Here is a 15,981-nt window from a genome sequence, read left to right on the forward strand (position 1 = left end):
CCATGAAAAGTAAGTATGTCCAATTGTTGGTTTGGATCAGCAAATAATTCATTACCCACATTATCTTTTTCGAAATGTCACTCTGTGTTGTAAATCACCAAGGCCCTGCCTAAAATGCCAAGACAGAGTTTTTTTCAGAGAACAAATTAAATTTTAGGGCCAATTCAGGGGCGGATTTCTCTTGCAGCAGCACTGCCCATCTCCAAAGGTGAGGTACCCACCTGGAGCATTGCCTTCCTCTGCTGGGGCACAGCTCCTCCATGCCAGCCCCTGGGCTGTGTCCATCCAGCAGCATGGGGTTCTGCCATTCTGCTGCTACAATCAGCAGGAAGGGAACATCTCTGCATCGTTCAAAGTCACGGTCTGTTGTTGGCAGGAATGTCCAGGAGCCACATTTGCTGCAGACAAAGCAGGATTTATTTCCTGCATTAGTTAATGGCACTTCCTTTCCCCAGCCAGCATTGGGACTGGAGGGTACAAATCTCAAACAGAGCAGCAAAACTCTAGTAACATTTTAACAGGATTTATTAACTTTATTTGCTTGAATAAACACTGGGATCCTCAAGCACTTTTTACTCTGAAGATTAACAAAGAAGATGGTTGCCTGATGCTGGGCTTTCAGCATCTTGTGGGCACCTTTCTCCAGTTCCTTTACACGTCTCAATGCAGATCATCTATTGGGTCCCACGAAGGACATCAGCCCCAAAGTGCACACCTGTATGAGTGACAAAGCTCGTGGATAACACAATATTTCCACAGCTGGTTTGTAAGCTGCTCACTGTCTCATAGGTTCAAAAGATTCCACGCGCCCGTAAATCTCCACGCCACCAGTGTACAGTGGTACAAATTTGCAAGATATTTGTACAGCACAAATACAAATTTCATGAGTAATATTTTTATCACGCAGAGAGGAAAACAGCACACACCTTAAACGTAAGCATCAATTTGGATGAAGTAATATTGGAATTCGTGTACATACATAAAATTTTATAGCTATTATTTAATGCTTGTTACACCTCAGTTCCTATCTGCGCATGGAACTTGTTTGCTCTTTATGTTCCTGTGTGTACTTTGCATTCAGTTTCTGACATCTCTCTAGAGCTATTTGCCTACCCAGGTAATGAGCTGTTTCACATTTGGTGCCAATTAGGAGACATTCCAGGCTACTGATACAGTTACAAATGTTGATTCTCAGAAATGTGTGAAATGTGTGGACCAGATTCTGATCCATTCATTCTAAAGCACAGCAACACCAATAACTTCAGATGAGTCATTCTTGATTTATGGATATGATTTGTACACAATAAAAGAGCCTGGCCCTAGCTATTTCCCTGCTGCAGTGGTGTTTGCTTTGGGGGGCTCATTACACCACAGGCTGCTGCTTGCATAGGGTTGATTGTGAGCTCATGGACCAAATGCACACCTGAACGTATCCAAATTTTTATGAGAAAGGATTGGGCTTGGAGCATGGGGCTCACAGTTCACCTTCCTACCTGCAGTGGTCATAGGCAAAGTGCTGAACCTATCTATTCCATTTCTGCAGTAGATACAATTTTTGTCTTCACAAAACTCACAGTGATTGCCCAATAATTCTGATTTTTGAAACAATCCCAATGTCTTGGTTGAAACTTTTCCATTTTGAACAATGTTTTTATGCTTCTATTGAAAGAAATCAACAGACTGCTTGTGAAAGAAAACACTTCCAATTCCATATGGAAAATGACTGAAGGGGATGTACAAATGCAAGATTGCCTGCTGAAACATTAACAGATTTGTCACACTGTTAGACTCAGAGCCCTACAAAGATGAGAAGAAAGCGGTTCTGTGTGGAGTTGGAACTCCTCGCTGTCTGCAGGGCTGTGCAGAATGCTCAGCAGCGCTGTTCTTGTGCCTTCCCAATTCCTTGGTGCTTATTTGCCACTGAAAAGTCACCTGTTAAGGACGTACACTGTGTCTAGATGTTATAACGAGGGGAAAGCAGGGAAATCAGAGCATTCTGGAGCATACCCCACTGCATATGCATGACTAAAGATACATAACTTCCATGCTGAAGCTGTACTTTGATCTCAGGGTATTCCCCTTTAATTTGTTTTGTTAGCTTTTATCCCAAAATCTTTCTGCCTGGAAACTGGAGTTTTCTGCACACACCGTAGTCCATGTGTGCAGCATGGGCCAAAATGGGCAAAGGCTGAAATCCACATCCTGCAGAGCTGTCCTTTGGTTTTGGGTGTTACTTTTTTCTTTCTTTCTGTGGCGTTCCAGTTCTGATCCTATCTGCTAATATCAGTTTGATGTCCCAACTTTTCCTTGTTAGCACAGGGAAATCATAAGCTCGTAGTGAGTGATAGCCAGTGGGCCTGGGATGGATTACAAACAAAAATCCTAGATAAGATCATAAATTTAACCCATCCCTGTGATGTGATCGTATCGGGATTCAAGTACGTCTAAAAAGTTGTTTCCGATTTTCAGCCACTTCATCTGGTTTCCATCCACCCCAGCTGGGAGCAAAGTGCTCTCCTAGTGGACGCTAATCCATGCCAGCCTGACTTGGAAGAAGCCCTTGTTTCTGTTGTTATTGTATTATAAAAGTGGATAGAAATGATTTAGACAAGATGGCCATTTCAAGGAGGATCAGTTCAAACACTGCTGAGATCAAGCCGACAGGATAACAAGGAAGCAGGGCTGCCTTCCCACCTCCTTACTTGCCTTCCCATTCCTTTCCTGAGGTGTAGATGCATTTAAACGATTTCAAAACGGTGTTTGTAATGCCCTGAAAGTAATGGAGAACTACTAGAGATAAAGCCAGCACTTCATTAAGAGGAGCAACCGAAGCGACACGTGGCCAGGCTCAGCAAAACCCAGCACTGCAATGCTCAGTGCATGCTGCTTCACTTTGGGAAGAGACATTTGCTCAGATATTGGGCATCTGGGGAAGAGATATTTGCCTCCCTGCTGGCACTGCTGTCAGTCTGTCTGTGTGTGTATCGTACCTCCGAGCTGCTGCTTCCCCTGCTGTAAGGTTCTGCTGTCTGCAAGCAGGCTGCTCCCTGCTCCTTCCAGCCCATGCTCTCTCATCCATCCCTCGCCCCTGGTACCAGGTGATTTAATGTTACTGTGGCTTTAACGGCCTCCTCGCTGCTCTGGCTACACAGTAGTTGTCTCCTGTGTGACTGTGCCTGGGAAAATCTATTACTGGAGTGCCATTAATCTGAGGCTGCCGCCTCTGGCACTTTCTGACTCTTCTATTTAATGGGCCTCTGCTTCCGGAGCTCTGGAGACATGCTGTTTTCCTCTCTTGATCAGCTTTGTTTAATTATCAAAATATTTGATGCAGAAAATTGACATTAGTTGTGAAGGTTTCTGCCTTCCTCTTCCTCGCAGCCTCCCTCCCTGCTTTGTGGTGACATTGAGATCTTCCACACGTACCACCTTCACCTTAAAGTAGAAAACCGTGTGAGCAATCATTTGCTTGGCCGGGCAGTGAGGGCTGAGCACGGGGCTGAGGCTGTCCCTCCTGGGCACAGCAATGCTCTGGGGATGCAGGGGCACGGGGAGCCCTGCACCTGTTCCAGGCTGAGAGCATCAGCAAAGGAGAGAGGCTCTGCAGGGCTCAGCATCGCCTGCATCCCTTGGGAGCTGAGCCTCCCACTCCTGCTCCTGTCTTTAAAGCAGCAACCTGGAGGCACTGCGGGTGCTTTGGCGCCCTTTGCTTAGCACTGACCTCACTGCCACACTTGGGGGTCTCCACAGAGAGGGACACTGAGACCTCATTAGCAGGAAAAAAGACTGCTGGGGAGGAGACAAACTCAAAGAAGTTCTTAGCGCTGGATGTTCTTAGCTGCTGGAATGACCACCGAAAGGAAGTAGGAGTTTCTCTGTGCTTGAAATCTCTAAATTGAGAGACTGGATGCCACTCTGGAAACTGTTGTCTTCCCAAGCATAATGCGATGAAGTTTAGTGTAGGATAAGAAGGTGAAAATGTGCTCTTGTTGTGGTCTGTATTTCATGCTGGGCTTTGAGTCTCTGCTGTGCTCGTCCTAGCACTGCGCCTTGCAGAGGGAAAGGACTCTACCGAGGCTCTGAAATCTGTGTTTTCCTTTTTTTTCCCCTTCTTTCTGCTGCCTCTCTGTAAAATGCAATGAAGTGTGAATTACTGAGATTTGGGGCTACTGGGAGGCAAAGCAGGGGAGCTATTTGTGTAACCCCAACAGGCACGAATGCTATGGCGATGTTCTCTCCTCATACTTGTGCCTGTCTGCTCTACAGGACTCAGTCCCTTACTACAAACACTTACTGCTCTCTCTGTCTCCACTCCGTGTGCTGTACTTCCTTCACAAGACACAGGCAGGCTGTAAGGAAAGTGGGGAAAGTGCAGATGGGGCCCATAAAAGTTACCCGGTGCATTACTGTGGTGGCTTCCAACGAGTAAATCACTTCCCAGCATTAGTTATCCTCATTTACCAGCAACACCTTGGATGCTGCTGTCATGATCAAACTGAGAATAATTGGTGCTTGGTGTTTGTATGGTTTATTTGGGGTCTCATTACATATATAAATATTTTGTATTCCACTTAATAATGAATTACCAAAATGCTCTGGGCTCAGGTTTGTTAGCAAACTTTTCATGAAAGCTCCCACACTTTCTTAAATAAAGGAGTAGATTGATGATTCACGAGGAGCCTGACCAGTTTCGCTTCTAGTCCATGGCTGTGTAATTAAAAACAAAACCAAACGCAAAAAAAATGGAAAAAAGAAGACAAATCTATGGCTTCTGTTTTTTTCCTCCTGCTTACATGATTTGTTCTTGCATGGTTTAACTTTTTCAGCCTCTTACCTCTCTCTTGCATTTTTTTATATTAGGGATATTTCTGATGATGTCAGTGAAGTTACCTGTGTGCAACTGTGGAGTAATCCATTGCAGGCAGCTGTGGAGCTCTCTGGTGAGTAATGAACATGCTGCAGATGTAATTAGATTCAAATTCTCCTTGTGAATATTCACTGTTAAAAGATCAGTTATCAGTTATCGGTCTCCACGCTGTTTGATACTCAGAAATACAAAGCTGGCTTAGCAATATGTGCTCATTGCATCACAGCTGTAAGCATAAGGAGAGGAGGATCTCTAGCTTCATTTATACTGCAAATGAAAACAACCAGAAAGATACAAACCACCAAGGTGCAAAATGAGGTTTCCAATTCATAAGCACAAGCCACCAGGAGTTAAAACCTCTTGGTTTCTTCCCATAGTGCCCCAGGCAGTAGTTTTCATATATATTTCTCCATGGTCAGAAGTCAGAGCAGACCACTGCTATGTAAGACCTTGACTTTTTTTCCCTGACAGTTACAATTATTACAGCCCGGGGGACTCATTTTCTCAGTCTGGCCACCCGCTGACCCAGCCTGCAACCAGAATACACTTTAAAACAAACAAACAACAGCTCTGCTCCCCTCTCTTTGCTTCTCCTCCCCCAGCTCTGGAATATTTTTACACTGCACCCCTTGCAAAAGGATATTAGCCACTATTGCTGAAGGCACAATCACATTATCAGCACCATTCTCTCTCTCTTTCTCCCTCTCCTCCCCCCAAAGATAAATTTTTTATGTTGCTATTTTCTTCTCTTTTGTATTTGGCATTCGATATTTACTTGATAAACTGCAGAGCTGCTACTAAATGGGCCCTGATACAACTAAATAAATACATAACAGCATCCAGACTGCACTGTATTACATTGCTGTGTCCTGGGCTGCTAAGGATCCTTGGAGATAATGTCAGCTAAATAAAAGTTATGCCTTAGCACGGGGAAAAAAATAGACTTATTTATTCTTGAATAATTACTTATGCATTAAATGACTGCCTCTGCTGTTGAAACGAGCTGCCTGGTATTCCTGGCTTTGCCAGTCTGTCTTTCTGAAGTGCACACATGCGCTGTGTTTCTCCCTCGCATGCACAGAGCCTTGCTGTGCTAGCATCTATTCTTCTCTGGATGAATACGTAAGTAATGCACAACTAACACATTTTTACCGGGAGATTTTCCACTGTTCTGGCCAGGAAATGTCCACAAGCAAAACCTTGACATCTGTAGGTTAAACTTTTAGAAAGAAGTCTGTGTTTGGGTGCAGTGCTGAACTGAGGAGCGATTCAGTGTGTGAGTGTGGCAAGACCCAAACACAGGGGCTGGGCCTCACTACAGAAAGATATGAAAGTAAGGAGATACAGCAAAAAGTTTCAGATCAAAGCTGACATGGGAGTAACTCGCTTTCTTCTAGAAAGCACAAACTTTTCTCTGTTTTTCTGTTTCCATTGTCATATTATAATACATCTTTTATCACCAAGCTTTTAGCATCTTTAGATTCTTCTTTTTTCTTTTTTTTTCTTTTTCTTTCTTTTCTTTTTTTTTTTTTTAATACAAAGAACAATTTAAAGCAGGTAATTGCTAATCACCGAATGCACAAAATATTACTCCCACATTTGCAAGCACTTCTCAGCTGTGGTTGAGTGATAGGAACCACCACTCAATGTCCCAGAGAAGCACATGTGTTTCTGAGATGACCTGTTTTCCCTGTGATAACATGGGTGGAGAGGTTGCTTGCTTGCTTAAACACAGACACTATAGAGGTGCATTCAGGAGTCTTTCCTATAACCTCCTCTCCACCTTCCTTTTCTAAAATGGCTGGATTTTCTTTACTGGAGTCTTTTCCAACTGAGTTCTAATTGCTGAAACCAGCAGCATAAAATACCATCAACCAAAATGAAGTGCAGCAGACTCCCACAAGCTGCAAAAACTTTGCAACACAAAGCCACTTCACAAAGAGTTTAGCTCTATAGAAACCACAGTGAATGCTATGAAGAATCCCAGAAAACTTTGCACGATGCTTCAAAATGCACCACGGGGATCCAGTGCTTGTTACCTCCTGACACCATCTTTCTGTAAGGGAAAAAGCACAGAGCGATTACCCCGGGCTCTGCACATTCAGTGCTACTATTGCAACGTTTCACATCTCACAAAGAAGCCAACAAGGACCTTTGATTGTCCCCGTTGAAGCTCCTGGTAAGCAGCAGGTCACTTCTCTCCAGCCCTCTGAGCTGGATGTGTGGGCACTGGTGTGCCCACTTGACAGGTGACTGGGGTACCAGACGGGCTGTCAGTGCTGCTGGGGGTTATCTGCATTTAGCTGCAGGCAGGAACTGAACCACAATGAGCATTAGAAAAGCTCACTGTTCCTCGCTTGTTTAGAGACAAGCCATCTCAAACTTGTTTGAAGCCTTTTTTATTGAATTCACACTCTTGTGCCAAGCACTGAAAGATTTACTTTGGCTATTGCTGTAAGATGGAAAGCATATGAATGCGTGGCTGTCTGCCAGCCATGGGTGAGCAGTGAAAGGTCTGCCACAATGGACGGTTACATGGAACAAATGTGAATGCACCGGGCCGACGTGACTGAAGAAAGGCCTTGGCGTTCAAAGAGCTGTGTGAGGCTTTATGCAGTGACTGAGGGAGGGTCAGGAGATAACACAGCCAACCTGCAGGGTTTTCTGCCGCAGGTATGTGTGTGTGCCGCCTGCGGGAGCAGCTGCCCAGCTCTCCTTGCAGCTCCTGCAGATGCCATCTGCAAAGGCAAAGGCCCACTTGGGCTTCCCCAGTGCAGGGTGCCCCAGTTGCTGTTGTGCATTCCTTGCAGATGCTGCCATAATTTTGTTGTGGTACAATTTGACATACGACTCCCTGCTGCATCCGAAAGGGGCACATTATCTCAATTAATGTTTCACAGCGAACGTGGCACTGATAGTATTCATGGGACTAGGACTATTACCATTCGCATGGTGACTAGAACAAGAATTATGACTACGTGTGTTTTCTGCTGCAAGATTTGCCCTCGGGCTCTTTTCTTTTTTTTTTTCCTTGTGACAATGTTCCCTTTTTCTTCCTCCTTCTGTTTTGATTTCTACTTAAAGTTTTATGGCTCTGTCCCCTCCAGGGTGCTATTATCTTGTATGCTAATAGGGCTATGCATATTCTATTAGCGTTGTCAGTGTGAGATAAGAGGCACATTCTGTAAGGAGCACTCAGGGGGTAATAATCACAGCAAGGGGTCTCAATGTTAGTACATTATCAGTCATCTTCACATTTCAGTGGAGCCTGTTTATGCACCTCTTCAGCTGCGTAGCTCAGACACTGAAAATTGCTGAATGTTTACGGAAACTGTTGTAGGGGAACATAATGAGATTTGAGATTGACTTGATAAAGGAGCCTTCTCCCTTGTTGCTTCCAGATACAAGATGTTTGGAACTGTATGCAGTAAGTAGGATAATATGTTATATGGCAGTTAGCGGCTAAAAGCAGGCTGGGATCTGCATTTCAAGCAGTAGAGCAGGCTATCTAGGAAAAGAATTCAAAAGGGTTTCACACCATCACTGTTTCTTCAGAAATTTTTCTTTCTCACTTTTCCGAGTGGTAACACAGAAATGAGTGCCTGGTACCCATCCGTTGGAAGGCTGGCAATTTGTACAGCCTGTAGTTTGGACTTGAATAATTGTCAGTAGGCTCACAGAAGGAAAATGAGCGACGGTATGTGAAGGGCAAATGAGCGACCACTGACTGTACTGTGTTAGTTAGATATCATCCCTTGGTACATGAAATAGTTGTCCTGCTGATGCTGCGGGCTGGCAAGGCAGGTTTCTGCTGCTGGAAGTGCCTGTTGTTTCTCCCGTCTGCTTGTCATAAATTTGGTGCCTTTTTGCAGACCACAGGAATAGAGCCTGATGAGGAACAACACAAAATGCTGGGGTGAGGAACTGCTCATGCATTCAGAATGGAGGAACAGACAGTTCTTGGAGACAGACAGGGAACTTTTACAATAAAACTTTTCCTTTCTGCAAATAGAAAACTAAACATCCTGTTACGGGCGAAGCCTTTAGGAGAGCCTTAAAATGTTGCTCAGTGTAAATATGCAAGTTCCTAAGTGCAGAGATGCCTAGCTAATTCCTGGGAAGCTGCAGTTATATGCTGGCTACAGCTGAACAATCATAACAAGGAGGAAAGGGCTATGTTTTGGATCACTTCTGTAGTACTTAAGATTACACATGGATATGAACACTCCTTACTTTAAAAATATTTGTCCTTGACATTTCCAGACACATGGCTCACACCAAATGTATTCAGCTCCATCTCCTGAGGGTCTTGAGATTAAAACCCCTGCTTTCTCACCTTGTGATCTGGCATTAATAGCTGATAGAAAAATCACATACATGACTGACATCTTCCTAGAAATGTGAGACTGTGGAATTAATGAATGCCATGCTGCAAAGCAGGGGTCAGTTTGGAAATAGGATTTCTGTTGCCAGCCATCTAGTCATAAACTGGACAATCTGCCGCTCATTTTTTTTCTTCAGCATTGAGGAAAATTGGTCTGGAGAATAAAGCAGTCAGAAAATAAGTAGCTGTGTTTCCTTGGCCACTGGAGGTTGATGGACTTTCACGGCTTGTGGAAATCAGGCTGACTTCTGTTTTACAGAAGAGATGTTTGCGCATTCTTTGTGACTGCTGTGTTCTTTATCCCGATGGTATCTGCAGGAAAAAATCTGCAGATCTACAAAGCTGAGTTTTCTATAGGCTCAGGTTGCTCAAGGAACTGCTGGGCAGGCATTGTGAGCCCTGGGGGAAAGGGTATCCCTGCCCTGCATGGGGAGAGGAGGCATTTCCAGCCCCAAAAGGCAGCAGCTGATAGAGCTGGAGAGAACGGGCCATGGAAAAGTCTGTTCTCTATGATTTTTAAATGATTATCTCAATGAAAAAATTGCACTTCTCTAGAAAGTAGAAAGTTTCATCATAGAAAGAATGTATTTTGCTCGTTTTTAGCGTGCACCCGAAACTTGGAATCCTGTGTTTTATGGGAGACCTATTTCTTTTTTTCCTTTTACTTCTTTCCATGTTTCTGTTCTCTGCCTTCATTCAAAAGCAAATGAAAAAAAAGATAAAAAGGAGCTGGGAGAGAGGGTTGGAGAGGAAAATCCTTTGGTTACACTTTGTTCTTGCTAAAAAAAGAGGAATATCTGATTAAAAAAATAAAAAGCACCACCACCAGTTCTGCAAACACTCCATTGGAGAATGACACACCATTCTTCACTGCTCTGCTGAGGTGGCTCTCACTGCCTCTTGGCTCTGCTGCAATCATTACTGCAGCTTCTGGTGCACACCGCAGGGAAACGGCAGAACTGAGCGTCCACTGAGCCAGGAAACAAATGCAGAAAGGGAAAGAACTGCATGTCTTCTTTTGCTGCTCCTTCTGCATCTCAACAGGGAAAAAAAACTCATTGTGGACTCCCTTTAAGTGTCTTCCCGACTACAGGTGTGATCAAAGGAAAGTTTAGTTTCGTCAAAGGAAGTCTGTATTCAGCTGATGCAGTCATTGTAAATGATAAATGGTGGCTTAATAAAAAGCAGAATATCAGCGTTTATTAAAAGAAAAAAGCCAGGGAAAGATATGAAGACACATCTATGGGATGCATTCTGGGGGTTCATTGTTGTTCCAGAGCAACTTTTGGAAGATCAACTCCTAGTGCACCGTGTGTGCCTCCGTCTGTGGGCTCTGCATGGGAGAGCTGGGCAGGCGCTGCGCTCCCCGTTGCTGCAGGCAGCCCTGCCTGAGCTCTGTGACTCCTGGCAGCTGGGCAGAGCTGTGGGCTGGGAGAGGAAACGGACCCACAGCCACTGGTGTGCATGAGAGCCATCCCATGTTGATCAGTGAGCGCATGAACGCCGCGCGGGGAGAAATGTGGAAGCAATTACTTTAAGAGCCGTCTTTTGGGCAATTCCCAAAGAGACATCAGACCCTGTATTTATGAAGCCTATTGCATCGGGCCCTAATGAAGCAATTAAGCAAAGGGTCCTCTGTGTTTGATCTAAATGTGGTAATTTTTACAAAAACATCGCCGAGTGATAGATACCCATAACTCAGAGTCCTTAATTGTACTTAATTTGTTTGGAATACGAATGTGCATTTAATTAAGCTGGGGCTTTGCCCACATGTTTAAAGAAGGGCTGTCAAGGAAAATTAAGACCCAGTTTGTTTTCAAAGTTACTGGTTTTTATCAGGGCAGGACAGCGATCTTCGAACAGAAGGTTACAGATAATTAGGCAGAGACCTCAAGCCAAAAAAAAAAAAAAGGCAGAGACACTGTACAGCTGAGAAAGCAGGAAGAAAAACTCCTTGATGAAGAAACATAAGAATCGGCTGCTCACATAGTAAAGTCATGCATGGCTAGGATTTGGTAAATGTGACCTGCTGCTCAAAATGTGTTTTGTGTTCTTAAACTTCAGCAGTGTGGATGGAGCCTGGCTGTGATCTGTGGCCGAGCAGATGGCTCCAGCACCAGAATTCCTGCTGTTCTTAAGGGCCACTGAGAACTGATGGCATCTCTGTCAAATGACAGTAAAGCAAAAATGACAAAAAGCATTTTTCTTGCTTACTCAAATTTGCCGAATCTAAAGCGCTGGCTTTGAAAGCTGGCTTTAAAGTTGTCTCTGCCAATCATGGAAATGGAGGAGATGTTTTTCATCCTTCTGGGAAGTGCATTAGTGTGATGAGAGGAAAGGGAGTTTACTCCTGGATCCCTCGTGCTTTTAATGTGCTGATACTTCTGTGGAAAGCAGCAGAATGCACTTTGTTACGAGCAGCAATATTTCAGTGTTAGTGACAAAAGTGGAGGAAAGCGTGTAAATAAAACTGTTGAAGCATCTGGGGATTTAAATCTGTTTGTTTTTGTTTTTGTTTTCCCCTTTATCTAGTGGAAAAATAAGGAGTGAAAAATGAATAATGCTTCCACACTTGTGAAGAAGAGAAAAATTTAGATTCCGAAGAATTCATTCCTCAGCACAGCAGCAAACAGAGCCCACGTGTGTGCACTGCAAGCTCCAATTTCTGCGGCTCCTGCAAGAATCTCGCACTGGTTATCAGCTTCTCAACGCTGTCATTTTTAATGTCATGGGGAAGCATTCATGTCAAGAGATTCTTATTGTGGAAAATAGTTTTCTTGTTGTTATCTTGCAGTCTAAATAGGTTAGAGGGCTGACAAAGAACGCTGTGAACACAATGCTGGTGAGCAGTGAAGGACGTCACAGAGAGCGACCTGTCTGCAGCACGATGGTGCATCTGCAGCGGCTGGAAACTGAACCCACACTGCAGCACTGTCTGAATGGCCAAAGTCACACCGGGAGCGTTCAGCTGGGCTACCACTGTGAAGGCAGGGGCAGCAGTGCTGGATTACGGATCACAGAATGCAGAGAGTCGGGAGAGTTTGTAAAGGTGCCCCATTGGTGGATGGCGTTGTGTCCTGCTTTGGAATCTGCCGCTAGGTGACGAGCTGCTCAATGAAGCTGGCATCTCCCTGGGAGATGGTACCTGGCCCTCTCTGCTTGGGTGGCTCCATTTAAAAGTTGGCAGAATACCCAGAACAGCATCAGAATTAATTTAGTACAAAATTAGTTGACTTAAAGTAAACAGAATAAAATAAAATAAATCCTATGGTATTAAAGCCCTCTTGGCTGGACTGCTGCATGCCTAACACAGATTTATGGCCTGCTGTTGCTAGAACTTTGAAAAGACTGTGCAGTGCACAAGAACCCTGCAAGGCCTGCTCCAGGGAGCACCCAGCAGCGCAGGCGTGGGGAGGTCTGGAGGTGCTCCATGATAGGATGCTGGAGGGGAAGATGCCGTGGGAGAGCAAGAAAGGGCTCAGTGGGAACGGGAGGCAAGACAAAGGCAAGGAGGTGCTGATCCAGCGTGCCACCAAAATCCAAGCCACTCCGAGGGCGTCTCTCATCCTGATGTGTCTGCTGAGCACGTTGAGCCAGTCTGCACACGCGAGGCCAAAACACAATCCCTTTCATGGTAAATGGCAACGTCAGCTGCTTCGCTCTCTTACTGGTGTTTAAAATTTTTGCAGCAAATAACAGAAAATTTGAAAGGACATCAGAAATGGATTTACAGGGCTCCAGGGAAATCAAATGTTTCCTGTTCCAACAGCTTCTTTATCATAACTTGCTTTCTCAGTCTCTGAATGATGTTCTATTAATCCTGGTGTGCAGTGATTACTATTAAATGCAGAGCTGGGTTGAACCTCAAATTGTGAAATAACCTTTTCTCTGTTTTCTCTAAGTCCAGCATGGTAAATTTTGGATAGAGGTCTACTGACCAAGTGGATAATTGCGTTCCAATGCATCCTGTGAATAATGCAGATAAAAAACCTTCAGTGAATAATTCATTTTGCCTCCAATCAGTTTGAATTAGTCCATTCATGTATGTATCCTTTCCAGTCTGCCTGTCTCTGAGCATGCATGTATTTACATAGCAATGTTGTAATTCTCAGGTACTTAAATATCAGATAGCTGTTACTTTGTGCGTATGTTCCTGACTACTCTGTGCAGTTGCATATGTAAAAGTCAGCATTATATATTTTATTGTATGAAACATGACACATCATATTCGCTGCTGTGTTGGCTAAGATTTAATACTAAAAAGCCTTCAAATGCAGGCAGATCTTTTTGGCCTGCCAATGGATTACAGAATAAATCTTTTAGGCTCTTCTGTGTTCAGATGCAAGTTTTCAGCAGTGGTGTATGTTGCCAGAGGTACCTTACTTTTACCCTGCCAGCAGCTAATGGGTCCTTCTAGGTCAAGCACAGCCTCTGAGCAGGAGGAAGCACTTGGTTTTGGAGGTGGTGTTCCTGGAGGGGTATGGATAGCGCTGAAATTGCCTGTGCATCACTGATACCTGCAGCTCAGGAGCCTTCATCTGAAAAGCAGAGGGAAGGAGCTGATTTCCTGATGGAATGGCCGAGGCCTGGGGATGCTCCCAATGGAATGGGCTGTGCGTTCTCCTGCCTCGGACAGACAACAAGGTGTGAGCACACAGCTCCTAATGGGGGCTGGCAGACGGTTTATCTTTGCCTGAGAGGTCCTGCTCTGCTGAGAGAGGCGGATGCTCATTTTTATTCCTTGTTGTGGGCTTTTCAGTTTCCAGTCCATTACAGGTGACACAGCTGATAAGGAGCCTGTCTGTTAGCACTGTCCCTGGAGGGGCGAATCTTCATCCCTCCCTGCACTCAAACCACAGCTGCCTGCACGTAGTTTTTGAGATCACGCTGGGCACCAAGCGAGGGCTTCTGTGCTGGAAGCCCTGCCAGGCCCTGTGCCACACAGCCCTCTTGGCTCTGAGTGGGCCATGGCAGCTCCAGGGCAAACCTCTTCTCCACTGGCGATGTCAGTGCGTAAATGAATGCTCTGTCATTTTCTGATTGAGTCAGAAGCAAAAATTGTACAGCTGCTCTGCAAACAGCTCCAACGCACTGCTTGGCAAAGAGGTGCCCAGCAGACAGCTTTGCTGCAGAGCCACCACCCATGGAAAAGAGCAGGAGACAAAACTCATGTCTGATATTCAAAAAATTATTTTCCTAGAGTTGATCCCTATCTTCCAGCAACACCACAGGAAAAGTTATGTGGCAGATTGACTTGAAATAGTTCCTACTTGGAGCGAGCAGTCTTCTCATTTCACAGAAATCTTTATTTGTAATTCAGGGATTGGAGAAACTGAAGCAACATTTCTACAGGATGGTGCATTGCTCCACTATTTGTCCGACAGACCTGTGCTGAGTACTCGGCGTGGTTTTGATATAAAGCCAAGAATGGGTTGTAGAAAAATGTGTATCACTAAAAGTTAGGTCCCCAAAGTCGAAAGTAAAACAAACAGCGAGAGATCATTATCTGAAGCAGACCTTTCCTAGCTGTGTACAGACACAAGTCATTGCTATGTTTTGTTTTTCTTTTTTTTTTCCTTTAGACCAAGTAGTATTGCTGTCTGTATTTGGGAATGTCTTCGTTTGTACAGTTGGGCAGGCGGTGCATTTATTCTGCTTGTGCCTTTTCTCTTCTCTTTGAAAGCCTATCGCTGGCTCAGGGTGGACTCTTTGTGTGGCCTTCAGAGAGTCACTTAACCTTCCTGTGCATCAGTTTACTCATTTGTAAAAGGAGTATTATAATAATAGGCACCCCTTAGGGGCTCTTCCAGATTTAAATAATTAATGCTGGTAAAGCGGTTTGTGAGCCTCAGATTAAAGGTGCTAAATAAAGGCAATATATAAATATCTTTTACTCCAACTCTTTATAGAAAGAGCAAAGCCATAGCCCGATAACTCCTGGATTTATAGCTGGGAGTTAATGTTACCGTGCTCAGAGGAAATTTTAATTTCTGTGGTTCTGATTCAGCAGAGCTCTTAATTCCATCCTTAATTTTAGAAAGGCCCATTAATTTCCAGAAGCATGGCTCCCAGCCTGGAGTGCTTTGTTGCATTAGTTCCTTTAAGAGCAGTGCTGGACAAGAAGGATCAGCTGTGCATGTATGTGCATACGTGTGCCATGTGTGCTCGTGACCTCAGCAAGAGCATCGCTGCAACCAGAATACAATCAGCAAGCCTCTTCCAGGTAGCAAAATTCATCCAGGATGTAAATCAATAAATGTAACGGGAGAGAAACTACAAGCTGTGCATTTCCACGGAGGCTGAGGTTTGTGGGAGGGATAGAGGCTGCTGAGCATGACCTAATGCCGCAGGAACAAAAAGCAACCACAGACCTCAGCATCTAAACAGTCTGAATATTGAACCAGAGGTCTTTGAGTAATTGTCCTTTCTTCACTCTGGGGGTGAAAAGGGTACATTAGACATTCACTAGCTGCAAATGGCACCTGACATCTCTTTAAGTGAAAGTCAGCTCGGAATTTTTTTTAATGGCCAAGCATAAATCTTTTAAATTATAAATCAATAAATAGTTAATTCAATAATAGGAATCTTTTAAATATTTAATGAGTCATATGCAGAATGGCTCTATAACTGGATGTTGATGGAACTGTGTCAAAGGAATTTGAATCAAACTTTTCTAAACTCCCCATATTAAAATAGTTATTGATTCAAACATAAACTATGAAGACTGCTG

At 44.2% G+C, this 15,981-nt stretch overlaps 1 long non-coding RNA gene across 1 annotated transcript in view; it reads left to right on the top strand.

The window, feature by feature from the left end:
- Nucleotides 1-11,822, top strand: part of LOC122186431 — a 30,354-nt gene extending 18,532 nt beyond the window's left edge. The window contains exons 3-4 of the long non-coding RNA XR_006181127.1: nt 4,861-4,940; nt 11,784-11,822. This is a non-coding gene — a long non-coding RNA (uncharacterized LOC122186431). The remainder of the gene's footprint in view (nt 1-4,860; nt 4,941-11,783) is intronic.
- Nucleotides 11,823-15,981: the final 4,159 nt, after the last annotated feature.

Source organism: Lagopus leucura, unplaced genomic scaffold (genome assembly GCF_019238085.1).
Source record: "Lagopus leucura isolate 7727_CA_CO unplaced genomic scaffold, USGS_WTPT01 Super-Scaffold_100037, whole genome shotgun sequence".
NCBI classification, from domain to species: Eukaryota; Metazoa; Chordata; class Aves; order Galliformes; family Phasianidae; genus Lagopus; species Lagopus leucura.